The sequence below is a fragment of the Scyliorhinus canicula genome, chromosome 13 (genome assembly GCF_902713615.1).
Source record: "Scyliorhinus canicula chromosome 13, sScyCan1.1, whole genome shotgun sequence".
In the NCBI taxonomy this organism is placed as follows: domain Eukaryota; kingdom Metazoa; phylum Chordata; class Chondrichthyes; order Carcharhiniformes; family Scyliorhinidae; genus Scyliorhinus; species Scyliorhinus canicula.
Window position 1 is genome coordinate 138,292,668 of NC_052158.1, and position 17,379 is coordinate 138,310,046.

The following is a 17,379-nucleotide window of genomic DNA, read 5'->3' on the forward strand; positions in this document are numbered from 1 at the left end:
TCCATCCTTCCCGCGGAAAGCTGGTGATTATTACAGATTGGAGACCAGACCGATGCTCCCTCCGCTCCCACATGCCTCCTCCATTGCCCCAAGACCCTCGGAGCCACCACCACCACAGGGCTGGTGGGGTACCGTGCAGGCGGGAACGGCAGAGGCATTGTTGTCAATGCCCCCAAGCTGGTGCCCTTACATGAAGCCACCTCCATACGCTCCCATGCCTACCCCTCCTCCACCACCCACTTCCTGATCATGGCTATATTCGCCGCCCAATAGTAATTACTGAACTTTGGCAGCGCCAGCCCGCCCACCAGCCGGGTCCGCTCAAGCATCCGCTTTTTAAACTCGCAGGGTCTTGCCCGCCCATACAAAGCCAGTGATTACCTTATTGACCAGTTTAATAAAGGACCGCGGAATAAAGATGGAGAGACACTGAAACACAAACAGGAATCTCGGGAGGACCGTCATTTTCACTGTCTGCACCCTCCCAGCTAGTGACAACGGGAGCGCTTCCCATCTCCGAAAATCATCCCTCATTTGGTCTACTAGTCGGGCCAGATTACGTTTGTGCAGCCATTCCCGTTCCCGCGCCACTTGGATGCCTAGATACCTAAAGCTTCTCCCCTACCACTCTAAACGGCAGCTCCTCCAGTCGCCTCTCCTGCCCCCTTGCCTGGACCGCAAATATCTCACTTTTCCCCATATTTAGTTTATACCCTGAAAACCGGCCCTATTCCCCCAGAATCCTCAATTTCTTCCATCCCCTCCAGTGGGTCCGATACATACAGGAGCAGGTCGTCTGCGTAAAGCAAGACTCTGTGTTCCACTCCCCCCCCCCCCCCGGACCAGCCCCTTGAGGCATCCAGCGCAATTGCCAACGGCTCTATAGCTAACGCGAACAACAGTGGGGAGAGGGGCATCCCTGTCTCGTGCCCCGATGCAGCCTAAAATACTCCGATGTCGCCCTATTCGTCCGTACGCTCGCCACAGGAGCATGATACACCAACCTGACCCAGTCAATAAAGCCCCGCTCAAATCCGAACCGTCCCAGTACCTCCCACAGATATTCCCATTCTACCAGATCAAAAGCCTTCTCTGCATCCATTGCGACCACTACCTCCACCTCCCTACCTCCCAGGGGCATCATGATCACATTTAACAGCCTCTTACATTGGCCACCAACTGCCTACCCTTAACAAACCCTGTCTGGTCCTCCCCAATAACGTCCGGAACACAATCCTCAATCCTAGAGGATAAGATTTTGGCCAGCAATTTGGCGTCCACATTCAATAGAGATATCGGCCTAAAGGACCCACACAGCTCCGGATCCTTGCCCCGCTTCAGGATCAATGATATTGTGGCCTGTGACATCGTCGGGGGAAGCACCCCACGCTCCCTTGCCTCATTGAATGTTTTCATCAAAAGCGGCCCCAATATCTCAGAACTTTTTATAGAACTCCACTGGGTACCCGTCCGGCCCCGGGGCTTTACCCGACTGCATAGCCTTCAGACCCTCCGCTATCTCTTCCAACCCGATCGGGGCCCCCAACCCTTCTACAAACCCCCCATCCACCTTCGGGACATTCAGCCCCCCTAAGAAGTGCCTCATCTCCTCCGGCCCCGCTGGGGGTTCCAACCCATACAGCCTACTATAAAACTTCTTGAACGCCTTATTCACCCCCTGCTGAGTCTCCAACCAGGCTCCCGTCCCCATTCTTTACTTTCCCTATCTCCCTGGCTGCCTCCGTCTTTCTAAGCTGCTGTGCAAGCATTCAGCTGGCCTTCGCCACATGCTCATAGATCGCCCCCCCTCGCCTTCCTCAGCTGCTCTACTGCCCTCCCTGTAGTTAACAAGCCAAACACCGCCTGTAGCCTCCATCGTTCCCTTAAAAGTCCTGCCTCTGGGGTCTCCGCATACCTCCTGTCGGCATGCAATATCTCCTTTATCAGTTGGTCCGTCTCGGCTCTGTCTACCTTCTCCCTGTGGGCCCGTATCGAGATCAGCTCCCCTCTAACCACCACCTTCAATGACCCCCAGACCACAGCTGCCGAAACTTCACCCGTGTCGTTGACTTCCAAGTAATTCTGAATACATTTCCTCAGCCCCCCGCACACCTCTTTGTCAGCTAAAAGTCCCATGTCCAACCTCCACTGGTTACTCTCCTTGCTAACCTGTAGGTCATCCCAGTGCGGGGCATGATCTGAGATTGTGGTCGCCGAATACCCAGTGTCTGATCAGTTACTCTAAGGTGCGTCTCCTGTAGCATTACCACATCCACCTTCAGTCCCCTCAGATGCGTGAACAAGGGTTCCCTCTTAACCAGCCCATTTAGTCTTCTTACAATCCAGGTGATCAGCCTAGTTGGGGGGCTCATCACCCTCCCCTTCGCCGATCAGCCATCACCTTTCTTGGGCCAGTCTCCAGCGCCCCATGCCTCCACCCGCCTGCCCCCAGGCAGCCTACGCCCCCGACCTCCTTTCTCTCCCTCAGCAACAATCCCTCCCTCGTCAACAGAACATCCTCCCCCCCTAGTAACAGCACAATGTAAGCCAACCCCTTCAGCAAGCATAACATCTGCTCACCCCCCACTGCGCTTCCGTGAGCTAGCCCGCCCAGCTAGCTTGGTGACCCGCCGCCCATGGCGCCAGACATTCTCCCACATATTTTTCCCTCCCCACCCTCCCCCCTGCTCATACACACATACTCAAACGAAAAACCAGTCCCAACACAATTAATTGCCCCAGAAAAAAACCGATAAACAAAGATCAAACAGAAGATCCAGCACCTAACAAACGCACCTCCACCCCCATCAGTGCAAATGTAAACCTTAACTCACTTAGCTCTGCAACTGGCCTCAAATCAATATAGAAGGCATTACAAATAATGTCTGAAAAACAAAAACCAAGAAACTTTTTTAATGTGAACGTTGCTGCAAAGTTCAACGTCCTCAGTCCGCCACTAGTCCTTTCCTTTTTGCGAAGTCCATCGCTTAAAAATAAAAATGTTGCTCCTCATACATGACCCAGAGAAGGGCCAGATACAGCAGTCCAAACTTCACCTTTTTCTTAAAAAAGGGTCGACTTTATCTGATTGAACCCCGCTCTCCTCCTGACCACCTCTGCACTCAGGTCCTGATAAATGATACTGTTTTTCCATTTACTACTCCATGTCTGCCTGGCCCACTGGAAAATACGCTCCTTGTCCAAGTACCTGTGGAATCTCACCACCATTGCCCTCGGGGGTCCCCCACACGCGGCTTCCTCGTGAGCGCTCTGTGAGCCCTGTCCACCTCCAAGGTTCGGGAGAATGCCCCATCCCCCAGCAGCTTCTCAAACATGCCCGCTATGTGTGCCCCAGGGTCCGCTCCTTTGGACCCCTCCGGGAGACCGACGATTCTCAGGTTCTGCCGGCGGGATCTATTGTCTCGGTCCTCCACCTTCTCCAGGAGCCTTTTCTGCTGGTCTCTCAGCATCCCCAACTCCAACTCCACTGCAGTTTGATGTTTCTCCTGCTCAGCCAGCGCCTTCTCTGCTTTCTAGATCGCCCGATCTTGGGCATCCAATCTGAGCTCCAGCCGCGCAATTGATTCTTTAATTGGGTCAAAGCATTCCTGCTTCTGCTTGGCGAAGCCCTCCTGGATAAATTGCATCAGCTGCTCCGTTGACCGCTGGGACAACATGCCAGGACTCTGATCATCCTCCATGCTTTCCCACTGCTGAAACTTCAGCCCAAGCCTTCTCTGTCCGTCTGTTTCTTCCTTGTGAGCACTTCTCATCCGCCTCTCCATGCACCAATGTGGGAATCCAATCAACAATTGCCTCTACCATCAATTTTCCAACTCAAGTCTAGTAACAAATCGGGGGTAAAGGTCCAAAGGTCCAACCCGAGCGGGAGCCACCAAATGTGTGACCTACTCCTTCATAGCCGCCACCGGAAGTCAAACTATTTTTAAGGCATCTTTTCTAGCCCTTTCCCCATGCGGGGTGGGCAGAGTGAGTCCTGAAGAGGGCTGCTCAGTTGTGAAGAAAGCTGCCAGAATGTTCTCCTGTACCTATTCCAAGAGTGAGATGACTGAATCAAACTCCACTGCCTACATGCCAGTTCTAAGCTAGAGACTTCTAGATCTCAGTCCTGTCCCCGTCATCTCTCGACAATCAATGCAGGACTTTACTCTGTGTGTGTGTGTGTGTGTGTGTGTGTGTGTGGGGGGGGTTCCTCCAGGTAGGTGCGGGACATCTTTTAAGAGTATGCTGTTTCACATCAGCAGACATATACACGGTCCTTGACAGAGGGTCGATCCAGTTCCAGTGGCAAGGGAACCTTGGCACTGAGGATCTCCCTACTGCTGGAGCTATCATCCGCCATCGCAGCCATTGGTAACATACAAGTATCTCTCGCCTGATCCGCCGATGAGGACTCGTTTTGGAATGCGCTTTGTCTGATTCCTTCCCTCTGACCTTACCGTCATGGGTGACCCTGCTAGGGGTTTATGACTCCTGGCAGTATTGCTCTCGAGATCAAAGGAGCAGTCAAGCCTCTCCATCATGGCAAGGTGGCAATCCAAGGAAATGGGGGAACAATAATAAACCCACACTAACACCATTTTAAAAACGCTATATAAATGCAGTTACTCTTGCCTGCAATGCCCTGGCTGACCTCACTTGCTACATGGATCAGTTGAGGAGCTAAAGGCATCCAGAAATCACCGCCATTTAATCCAGGAAAGGCGACACTTCAAGTGTCAAATGTGACATTATCGTACATCAGTCCGAATGTATATTCTGACTGCAAAAGCATAGGTCTTCCTACTTGTTACTGCATCCTGTGGGTAGGTTAGTCAAGCCTGCACAAACCCAGCTGCTGAATTGCGGCTGACCTAAACCGAAGTTCAAAAAGCTGAATCCAGAGCCAATAGTTTCGGAGGAGGATTACACTTCATTTGATAACAGACGTATGAATTAATGTGACCAGAGCGCATTCTTCCAAACATAATCCAACAGTTAATAAGTTAATCGGTGAAGGTTTTGTTTCAGCATCTAGCTCAGGGGTGGGCAAACTACGGCCCGCGGGCCGCATGCGGCCCGCCAAAGGTATTTCTGCGGCCCACCAAGTCATTTAAAAAAAAAAAAAAAATTTTTCTTAAAAACTTTTTTTTTTTTTTTTTAATTTTTTTTTAAGGTTAATGGGGGGGCTGTTGGGTTACTTACTGGTATAGGGTGGATACGTTGACTTGAGTAGGGTGATCATTGCTCGGCACAACGTCGAGGGCCGAAGGGCCTGTTCTGTGCTGTACTGTTCTATGTTCTATATGAGGCGCCCAGAATCATAGCCGGGTGAAGTAATTATTTTACTTAATATACTATGCGGCCCTTTGTGAATTGTGAATTTCTGAATGTGGCCCTTGCACGGAAAAGTTTGCCCACCCCTGATCTAGCTCGTGAAAAAAATTACCATGTGCTGGGACTGTAACATCCCATGGTTCATAAGCACTGCCATAACCAGTACCGAAAGATGAGCTGTTAGGTAATTTGAACATTCTGAACACTCCGTGTACCTTGAACAGGCGCCGGAATGTGGCGACTAGGGGCTTTTCACAGTAACTTCATTGGAGTGTTAATGCAAGCCTATTTGTCACAATAAAGATTATTTAAAAATTATTAAGCCGCAATTGCTAATATGCAGCTAGTTACCAATTGGGCAAAACCAAAGTAACCATTCAGTTTATTAATGCTTGAAGAACAGTAGCCAGGAGTACATTTGCCAGTCTACCTACCAACAATCAATAAGCTGCACCTATGCTTTCAAACTTCCAGGGTACTAACTATGCCAACTTTCTTTAAGGCTAATCATTAAATGTCGGGTCAGCGGCACAGAGTACGAGAGATAAGCTTGGTTTTGCCTCCTATTGTCAGGCAAACATCCCATGGCTTTATTCCAAAGTGTATATTCACCACGAAAAATGTCATTAGGGGATCTCTGACTAAATTTTCACATTTATTTCTATCCTTCGAAGGCTTGCCTTTAATCAACCTCCGTTTCTATGCTCCTCGCCTTTTGGAACAAGTGACATCAGCCAAATTAAGCACTTCCTTCACAACACTGAATTGTACAGTAACAGCAATAACAGGGATGGCCTTATGGACTCATTTGCTTTACTGCCATCATAATGTGGATCTCTTTCATTGGGTCCTATCACTTCGGGATTACGTTCCAAATAACACACCGACATGGACATTAGACTGAAAATAACAGTGTGAAGCTTGACTGTGCCACTAACACCTGCGTAAAACATTTTACCTCACTACGTCCTAAAAAAGCAGCCAGTAAATCCACTGCCTTTCCTTCACTGGACTTAATTTCCATTTGTTGCAGAACAACCACTAATACAGCCATCCTGATTAACTGACAGATAAAAACCTGATAAGCTTAGAACCAGATCATTCTCCCTTTTCTCACTATATTTCTGTGGGTTAATTGTGATAACTGTACCTGTATGTTTCAACCCATCTCCTGACTGAACTTGCTTGCAAGGCAGCAGCACCTGGTACAATGCTAATACAACACTCTCCCCATTGAACCCGCCACTCTCGAAGACTCAGGTGGTCCAGACAAAGGTAGCACATTCTATTTTTTTTAAAGAAATGGGTTACTTTACTGTATGCTTGCAAATGTGTTGAGAGGTAATCTCATGAGGCCATTTTAGTTCCGGATGCTGGATTTGCTCAGCAAAACATTTTGGAACACATACACACAAACGTTGGTAAGTATATGCTTTGAACAAAATCCAATTTTAGAATAAAATTGAGGACAGGAAGTTACTCATCAAGCTGTATATCATTGAAGATAACAATGTCCGTGTCCTATTGCAAGACAGCTAGCACATTAAAACACTTCTGAAGAGTCAATTATTTCAATTTTATAATTATACCCATGTAGGGAATTTTAAGTTTATTGTTCATCAATACCATCCCTATCTCAGAGAGATTAGAGATAATCCGGAAATGAGACAGGTAGAGATGTTTAGTCGCATGTTCAATTGTAGAGTTATGCTGTGTTATCTGACATCATTTAGGTCAGAGAACTGATTACAAATGGACACAGGGCACCTGGGCCAGAGAGTATTATGTTGTCCTATGTTCCCAGCCAATACACAGTGGCGTTCACGGGTAGTACGTGGATTGGATAATAGGCAGAGTTGGGATCTGCCATGAGTGTGTATGTTGCACAGTCCACAGTCCTGCATACATGGTCAAGTTTCAGGTATAGAACATAGAACAGTACAGCACAGAACAGGCCCTTCGGCCCTCGATGTTGTGCCGAGCCATGATCACCCTACTCAAACCCACGTAACCACCCTATACCCGTAACCCAATAACCCCCCCCTAACCTTACTTTATTAGGACACTACGGGCAATTTAGCATGGCCAATCCACCTAACCCGCACATCTTTGGACTGTGGGAGGAAACCGGAGCACCCGGAGGAAACCCACGCACACACGGGGAGGACGTGCAGACTCCGCACAGACAGTGACCCAGCCGGGAATCGAACCTGGGACCCTGGAGCTGTGAAGCATTTATGCTAACCACCATGCTACCGTGCTGCCCTGGTATGAAGGTATGAAGGGATCTGTTGCACAACCATCATTAATGGAATCATGGATAAAAGCAAATTACTGCGGATGCTGGAATCGGAAACAAAAGGAAAAATGCTGGAAAATCTCAGCAAGTCTGGCAGCATCTGTAGGGAATCATACCCTACAAGGTGCAGAGACAGTAAGAAAATCAGAACAGGAAAGGAAACCAGGGTCCAATGCTTGGCTTCGGAACACAGATTCTTTTTAAAACGACTTGCATTTTGCAACACTTTTAACATAGTAAAACATGCCAAGGTGCTTAATAAGAGGCATACCAAGGGCAGCATGGTGGTGCAGTGGTTAGTACGACTGCCTCACAATACTGAGGACCGGGTTTGGCCCCCGGCCCCGGGTCACTGTCCTTGTGGAGTTTGCACGTTCTCCCCATATCTGCGTGGGTCTCACCCCCATAACCCCCATGCAGGGTAGGTGGATTGGCCACTCTAAATTATCCCTTCATTGGAAAACAAAATGAATTGGGTACTTTAAATCTATATTAAAAAAAGAAACAAGAGGAATGTCAATAAAAACACGAAGCCAAAAGGTGACAAAAAAGTCTTGATCAAAAGAGAAAGGAAGACATACAATTTCCAAAACCATCTGAAGTCTCAAAACACTTATACAGCCAATAAAGTACCTTTTGAAAGGTAATCTCTGTTCGAATGTAGGAAACCCTGAAACCAATATGTGTACAGTAAACTCCCACAAACAGCAACGTGATCATGACCAGGTAAGATTTTTATGATGTTGACTGAGGGGTAAATATTGGTCGGGATACGAAGAATAACCCGCCTGCTCCTCTTCAAAACATTGCCACGGGATCGTTTACATCCACCGCAGAAGGCAGACAGGTCATCGGTTTAATGCCTCATCTGAGAGACAAGGCAGTGCAGCACACCCTCAGTATTGCACTGATGTGTCAGCCTTCATTTTTGTACTTAAGCCCTGGTGTGGGCTGTGAGCCCAAAGCCTTAGGTCTCAAGAGTTTGAGTGCGCTAGCCACTGAGTCACAGCTGGCACTACAGGAGTCAGGTTTTAAGGAGCATCACCAAAAAGGAGGTTTCAGACCTTGGCAGCATCTATTTTTAATTGTCTTCAAGAGAAGGGGAAAACAACAACTGCACCTGGTCTAATTCTTTGAATATAGCACTGCAGATTTCATTGAGCTGCTGTGCTTGCACTGAAATATTAACATGTAATTTCAAAATGTTATTGCCACCACTAATATCTGAGCACATTTGTTCCACTGTAGACCAAATTGGAGAAAGGATTCTGAAGGTCATCAAACTCTTTCTCTTTCTCTCTCCACAAATACTACCACACCTGCTATGTATTTCCAATATTTTCTATTTTTTAATTCAGATTTCGAGCATCCGCAGTATTTTGCTTTTGCTGAAAAGGTTTTCATGATAAGAATAAATTACCAATGTTGCAGGACAATTTGAGGCATAAATTTACACACACAGGTAAACTACAAGAGGGCCGCTCTGCTCATGACCTCACTAGTCTTGGTTCAATCATGGTCAAAAGAGCTGAACTCCAGAGGTGAGTGACTGCCCTTGACATCAGGGCCACAGGTGACCAAGTATGGCATCAAGGGGCCCTGGCAAAACTGGAGTCAATGAGAAAATTCTTCACTGGTTGGAGCCATACATGGCACAATGGAAAATGGTTATGGCTATTAGAGATCAATCATCTCATTCCTGGGACATTATTGGAGGAATTTCTCAGGCTAGTATCCTAGACCCAAACATCTTCAGCTGTTTCATCAATGGCCTTCCCTCTAGTGGAGCTGTTCACTGATGATTGCACAATGTTCACCACCAGTCATGACTCCTCCAGATACTGAAGCCATCCATGGCAGCTACACCTGGACAACATTCAGACTTGGGGTGACAAGTGGCAATTAATATTTGTGCCACACAAGTGCCAGGCAATAATCCAACAGTAGAGGATCTAACCATCTCTCCATGACATTCAATGACAATACCATTGCTGCCCTGGTAACGGCGCCGTGGCCGCTCCCTCCCACGAGGTATACCACGAGTCCGGTGGTGGCGGCTACCCTCAAGATTTGGGGGCAGTGGAGGCGACATAGGGGAGAAGTGGGGGGCTCGATGGAGGCTCCGTTAAGGGGGAACCATAGGTTCGTCCCGGGGAACATGGATGGGGGATTTCAGGGATGGTATAGAGCGGGCGTTAGACAGCTGAGGGACCTGTTTATCGACGGAAGGTTTGCGAGCCTGGGGGAGTTGGAGGAGAAATTTGGGCTCCCTCCGGGAAACATGTTTAGATATCTGCAGGTAAAGGCATTTGCTAGACGGCAGGTGGAGGGATTCCCTGCGCTCCCCGCGAGGGGGGTGAGTGACAGGGTGCTCTCGGGGGTCTGGGTCGGGGAGGGGAAGATATCCGATATCTACAAGCTTATGCAGGAGGTGGAAGAGGCGTCAGTAGAGGAGCTGAAAACGAAGTGGGAGGGGGAACTGGGGGAACAGATCAAAGACGGGACATGGGCTGATGCCCTGGAGAGGGTAAATTCTTTCTCCTCGTGTGCGCGGCTTAGCCTCATTCAATTCAAGGTGCTGCATAGGGCCCACATGACTGGGACGAGGATGAGTAGTAGGTTCTTTGGGGGTGAAGATAGGTGTGTCAGGTGTTCGGGGCATGCCCGGCACTGGAGGAGTTCTGGAAGGGGGTGGCGAGGACGGTGTCAAGGGTGGTGGGATCCAGGGTCAAGCCAGGATGGGGACTCGCGATCTTTGGGGTTGGGGTAGAGCTGGGAGTGCAGGAGGCGAAAGAGGCCGGTGTGCTGGCCTTTGCGACCCTAGTAGCACGGCGAAGGATTTTGCTACAGTGGAAGGACGTGAGGCCCCCAAGCGTGGAGACCTGGATCAATGACATGGCGGGTTTCATTAAGATTGAGAAGGTTAAATTCGCCCTGAGAGGATCGGTGCAAGGGTTCTTTAAACGGTGGCAACCTTTCCTCGACTTTCTGGCTCAACGATAGGGTACTGGGACAGTAGCAGCAGCAACCCGGGGGGGTGGGGGGGGGGGGGGGGGGGGGGGACGTTGATTATGTTTGCTTATGTTATTTAAATTTGATTTATTTAATTTTAATTTATGGTTAAGTTCTCTTGTTGGGGGGGGGGGGTGGGGGGAGTGTGACACATGTGATGTTACGGTATGGGGGGAATTGTGGGTGTTATGGGGCTGTTAGTTGCATATTACTGCTTGTTGCTATACTTGTTGTTATATTTTTATATTTTCTGTAAAAAATTCCAATAAAAATTATTTTTTTTAAAAAAGACAATACCATTGCTGAAACCTCCACGATCAACATCCTGGGGGTTACCATTGGCCAGAAACTGAACTCGAGCAGCCAAAGAAATAATGTGGCTACAAGAGCAGGACTTTAGCGGCGAGTATCGCGCCACCTGACTCCCCAAAGTGTGATGGAATACTCTCCCCTTGCTTGACTGGGTGCAGCTGCAAACTCAAGAAGTTTGACACCAGCCTGCTTGATTGCCACCCCATTCACCACTTTTAACATTCATTCCTTCCACCACCAACACAGTGGCAGCAGTGTGTACTATTTACAAGATGCAATTCAGTAATTCACCAAGGCTCCTTTGACTGCACCTTCCAAAACCACAACCTATTCATTCATGGGATGTGAGTGTCACTGGCTGGGTCAGCATTTATTGCCCATCTCTAATTGCCCTTGAATTTAGTGGCTTGTTCTACCATTTCAGAGGGTATTTAAGGGTCAACCTCTCAGCCACTCACCATCTTTTTTTATCTGCTCCAGTAACTGGGCGAGAAGTTAGCAGCGGCCGTCAGCTGGCCCAATTGCTGTGTATCTGGAGTCATATGTAGGTATGGATCAGGTAAAGGCCAAAGAAGGATAGTGAACCAGGTGGGTTTTTGCAACAAACAATGATTTCATGGTCATCATTAGAATTCCAGATTTTTATTGAATTCAAATGTCACCATCTGTCTTGGGATTCAAACTGGAGTCCCCAGAGCGTTAACCAGGGTCTCTGGATTACATCCCCCCTTAATGCATGGAAACACCACCACCTGCAAGTCCCCCCCCCCCCCCCAAGCTACACACCATCATGACGTGGAACTGTATTGCTGGGTCAAAATCCTGGAACTCCGTCCTTAATATCACTGTGGGTGTACCGACACCACAGAGAATCATAGAATTTACAGTGCAGAAGGAAGCCATTCAGCCCATCGAGTCTGCACCGGCCCTTGGACAGAGAACCCTGTCGAAGACCACACACCTCCACCTTATCCCCATAACCCAACAACCCCACCTAACCTTTTTTGGACACCAAGGACAATTTATCATGGCTAATCCACCTAACCTGCACATCTTTGGACTGTGGAAGGAAACCGGAGCACCCGGAGGAAACCCACACAGACCCGGGGAGAACGTGCAGACTCCTAATGGACTACAGCAGTTCAAGAAGGCAGCTCACCACCACCTTCTCATGGGCAATATATGTTGGCCCAACCCAGCCGAAGATGAAAGAGTAAAGTTCGAAAAACGGATAACTGAAGTATCTCACCCAAAGTTCTAATTTTGGTTTTTACAGTAGTTATTTCTGTAACTATCTGATCGACATTTCTATCCTCTCAAGCAGGAAAGCAAAATCCGAAATTTAATGCACTACTTTTCAGAAAACTATTAGCCTGGGGTGGGGTGAAAGGGAGAGAAAGACACTTTTATGGGGCGTTGAACATCAAGATTATAGCAGCAATGTGCATGTCCGGCATTGCCCTTCGACCACCGTCGTGGGGACAAAATCGCATTTAAAAAAAAGAATAAGCAAGAAGCAGATGAATAATTTTCCCAATTTCTTTGAAGGGCACAACCCTGCAAAGACAGTGTAGGCAATATCTCTGTGGCTGCACCCTCATCTGGCGACGTCCTCCCCACCCAGCCTCCCCGCTGAAGATAAAGTGCCTCTCAGCCACTCACCATCTTTTTTTATCTGCTCCAGTAACTGGGCGAGAAGTTAGCAGCGGCCGTCAGCTGGCCCAATCTGTCAGATCCGCTCGAGCTGAACCCCTCCCCAGGGACCAGGTCAGAGCCCCTCAGACAACAGCCGGGCCGGACACTGCCCACTTCTCCTCAGTCCCCGGGCTTTCCCGATCAAAGGGCGAGGGGGGCGGCGTGGAAAACAAAAAGGGAACCGTCGAAGTCAAAAAATAAACAAACTTTTCTTCTTGAAAGCACTCATCGCTAATCTTGGCCAGCATTAACGACACGTTATTTGCTCATTGAGGAAAGGGGGGGGGGGGGGTAGAATTCCTTCCAGAAAAGGTTTCGATTGTTCGCCAGCTACTTCAGCAAGAAAGGCTTGGGGGGGAGAAACAAACGAGCGTCCCGCCAATTAAATGCCCAAGAATTAAAGCGAAGAGAAAATAAAACAAACACAAAATGAGGGATCTTCTACAATGTGACAACATCCAGCCAGCCCGCGCGCTCCCGCTGCGCACCCCCGCGCCGCGCGCTCCCGCTCCCCATTGGCTCAGGCGCCGCGCGCGTCACAGCAGCGCCCCAACCATTGGCCGCCGGCGGGTCTGCGCTGTAAACAAATGGCAACAGTGCGGCCCCGCCCCCTCCCCCCCCCCCCCCCCCGCCCGCAATGGATACAAAGGAAGCGCGCGCCGACCCGGGGCATCCACAGGGCACAGGCAGCAATGCTGAGAAAAGGCGAGGGTAACCCAGGGCAAAGGGCACGATCCAGGGGTGAAGGGAACAGTCCAGGGTAAAGGAAGCGATCAAGGGCAAAAGGGAGCAATGCAGGGTCAAGGGCTGTGTTTTTCAAACTTTTTTTGCCCATTTTTAACCAACCGGCCATCCTTCGAGACCCATGCCAGCCGAACTTTGCAACTCACCATTTTCACTTACTTTAATGCGACAGGTGAGCCTGCTTGGTCCCCACAGTCTCACTTGCTTTGTTATTCAATGTTGCATTTCTGATAAGAACTTCAGGTGCCGATTTAAGATCTCACTGCATCCATTGAACAAAATAGCGGTTTGTCCTCAAACTCACCATGTTCAGTCTTCAAATGTCTGATGTTTTGAGGGTTTTAAACTTTCATTTGCCAGTACTTCCCTGCAAATAACACACATGAACTTTGAATCCTGATTTTCAGTGGCAACCCCCGATACCTGCAAGTCGGGACCTTGGGTTTCAAAATGACTGGTCAAGGGAACAATCCTGGGAAAAACGTAAATAGGTGGAGGGGGGGTGGAATATAGGGGTAGGATTGAAGATTTAGATGTGGACAACGAATGCAATCAGCCAAATAAAGCAGAGATTAAAGTAGAGCTGGGAGTGGTATGGGGCGCAGAATCACCATATGGCAACAAGCAAAAAAGCAACACGTACAGCCACACGACCAGTGGCGGACTGGGTCTAAAAATATTGGTTGCCAGGAGACAAAGGGGGCTCACCCACAACTACAATGCTATCATTTAATTTTCATAACGAATAAATAAAATTTTCAAAAAATACATATGGAAAAAAGGGTACAATTAAATTTTTTGTGGAAAAAATGTGTATTCCTTAGTAATTACAGTGTACATGTACTGTACATATTACTGGCACTTGATACCAAATGTAAATACAGAATGTTATAATTGAATTTTTTTATTTTTTTTATTTTAAGTAATTGGTTGATATTTTTTAATAGTTTACTGCACAATTTACACATTAACAGATAGTTCAAAAGCACAATAGAGCATTGCATGCAGTCCACTATATTAAGAGCAATCGTTTGTGTTCGCTAGATGATTGTGCGAATCTGCCAATAATTGCTTCTGCATCCAATTCATCTAACAATTCCTTTTCAAAGGATTGCAACATGTATGATTCCAAATTCTCCTCAGACAGCGAATGTTTTAACCTTGTCTTTATGATCTTTAGCTTTGAAAATGTCCTCTCACATTGGACTTGAGTAACTGATAGTGTGCAGATGACTTTATAAAGTTCATAAAGGTTATCATATGCCTTGTCATGAAGTCTGTTGGATGCCAGAATTTTTAGTACACACGATGGGCAAGTGCTGCAAATTTTACAATTGTTGCAACTGGAATCCATATTCTCACCATCATTAAGCAATAGCTTTAATACATCAAAGTTTGAAGCAAAAGAAAACAATTCCAATATTACTTGATCTTTGCTGATTTGTGGAAACAGCTTAATAATACCTTCCAATGCTTCATCTTCAAGGCCCTTCTCTGCAATAGTTTTAAACTTTGCTGGGTCCAAACAGGACAAATCTTTATACAACTGTTTGTGTTGTACAAAGCGTGATTCTAGTGACTGGACAATGCGATCCATTATTAGGTTAAACACATTTACTCGAAAATCAGCTAGAGAATCTGAGGAATTTCTTTCATCATCAATAAGCTCATCTGCCATTCTTTTCTTCTTCCTCTGCCTCTTAACTGGTAGTGCTGTTTCCAACGCATTAATTTCCAATGTTTGATTTTCATCCATATTCATCTGTGAAATCCTGTCATTACATTTATTTACAAATTCCAAAGCCTTGCTGTGAACGTTATCAAATGTTCTTGTCTGTTCCTTCAACTTTGTTGTAGCTGAATCTACCAAACTTCATGCAGTAAACATATCTAAACCACTTGTCTGTAGATAATTTGATAACGGGGTTGTAGTTTCAAATATATACAAGTAAGTAAATGCTGTCAATATGGTTTCAAACTTTAGAAGACTGAAGTAAAACATTTGCTTCATGTTTTGTTTTTGCATCAAACTTTTCTGAATCTTGTAGCATTGATGAGCATGTCAATAGATTTACGAAAGTACTGGCAGCGGCATCATCAAAACGTCCAAATATAGTTGTTGCTGCATTGGATTTTCCTCACCATCTGGTCTCACCAATTAGCTTTAATCATTTCATTTTTCTTGTCCTAGATGTTTTCCAACAACTTCTATCCATACAGCCATTCTCTTGTATGATGCTTTCACAAAAGTTGCTATATTCTGGAGCAAATTGAAAAAAGAAACTGCAAGCACACAACATTTTGTTGTTTCAGTTATCACCAAATTCAAGACATGGGCAAAGCACCATATATGAACATGTTGATCAGCCACATCAGCAATTTTACTTTGTAAACCATTATACTGGCCATGGTAGCTTGCAGCGCCATCTGTGCTATCAGATAAACATTTTTGGGGGTCAATTTTAAGATGCTGTAATGTTTCAATCAATAGATCAAAAAGTCCCTGTCCTGTACCATCATTACTTGGCACAACTGAAAGTAGTCGCTCACAGATAATACCTTTAAGCACATACCGAATAATAACGCTAAACTGATCGATGGATGAATTATCTTGTGTTGAATCAACCTGAATAGAATAATATTTTGCTTGAGAAACTTCATGACTAATTCTTTCTTGTATCATATTCTTCATAATTTTGATTAACATGTTTATAGTTGTTTTACTCAGGTATGTAACAAGTCCACCACGGCCTTTACTTTGAGCCTTTCCTTGTTGCTCTAATCGTTTGATTCTTTGTTTAGACTTGTTTTGCACTGCAGAAACGTGAGCTGCCATAATGGGGTCATATTTTGCCATCAACTGCACTGTAGCTAAAAAATTGCCATGATTCAGAACCTCATTAGGCCGATTCATTTCTGTGACCTCGAAAAGGAAGTGCTTGCTTGCCTAACATCTTTATGGTGTCTATAATCCTCATGACAATACCTCTCTGCTTCAATACTTCTTCTTTCCTTTTAATTAGTGATGCCATCATTAACCACACTGATATATTGCTGAGCATTTCTGACATGTGTTGTCGATTCATGTAAAGTCAAGCTCTGGATAATACGCCTGTAGTCACTAAAGCCACATACAAAGGGTGATGGATTACAAGTGTTGGGAAACTCAAAGGCTAAGCAGTATGAACAATATAAGCATCTATTTTCTTTGTTATATGTTAGCCATTTTCTTGGGACTGAGTCATTCATAATTTTCCTCTCATACAAACGATCATCAAATGGCAGATCATCAAGTGGCTGAAGTGGATGTTCAGCAAAAAACTGTTTTAGCTTTGCTCGTGATGGATGTTGGAAGATTCCAGTAATTGATCTTTCATTTTCTTGCATAAGTTCATTTACAGGATATGCTTCAGAAACCAAGTCATTTATGCTGGAAGGAATATCTGATTCCCTGTCACTAGTTGAAGCTATATGTTCAGATGTTGCAACTACAGGCAGTACAGATACCGGAACAAGGAAGCCAGAAGAAATATTGGGCCTGGGTTGATTAGTAATGGATGCACTAGTATTTGTCTCACATTCAAAGTAGCTCTTCTCTGTTCTTGTAACTCGCATGTCATTGCATCATCACCATGAGCATTGTTTCTTGCTTCTTGATTATTTGTTGCAGAACTGGATATCAATGTGGATTGTGCTTGTGGTATTATAAACTCTGTAATAGGCCTGCATCGCTTGGCTGATTCCTTCCTTTCTGCTTCTTTTTGTTCTTTGCGTTTTAGTGACCCAGATTTATGCTTTTTCTTTTCCATGCTGGTAGGGGTAATATTCCTGAAATAAAAACTTAATTAAAAATAGCCCACATTGGGAAAAATGAATATTGATGATTGCAAGAATAACTTGAATGAACGCCAGATAAACCCCTACTTGATAAAAAATATAAAATAACTTACTTACACTTCAATAGGCTATCTTCATTAGTC

General features: G+C 46.2%; 1 protein-coding gene across 5 annotated transcripts in view; it reads right to left on the minus strand.

Moving 5' to 3' along the window:
* Nucleotides 1-13,140, minus strand: part of LOC119975414 (transcription factor Dp-2-like) — a 225,226-nt gene extending 212,086 nt beyond the window's left edge. For 4 of the 5 annotated variants that reach the window (XM_038815035.1, XM_038815034.1, XM_038815032.1 and 1 more), the window contains exon 1: nucleotides 12,623-13,140. The gene's annotated coding sequence lies outside the window, so the exon portion shown is untranslated. Of the gene's footprint in view, nucleotides 1-11,418; nucleotides 11,489-12,622 lie in introns of those variants that run through there. The other variant, XM_038815031.1, reaches the window with a different exon arrangement.
* Nucleotides 13,141-17,379: the final 4,239 nt, after the last annotated feature.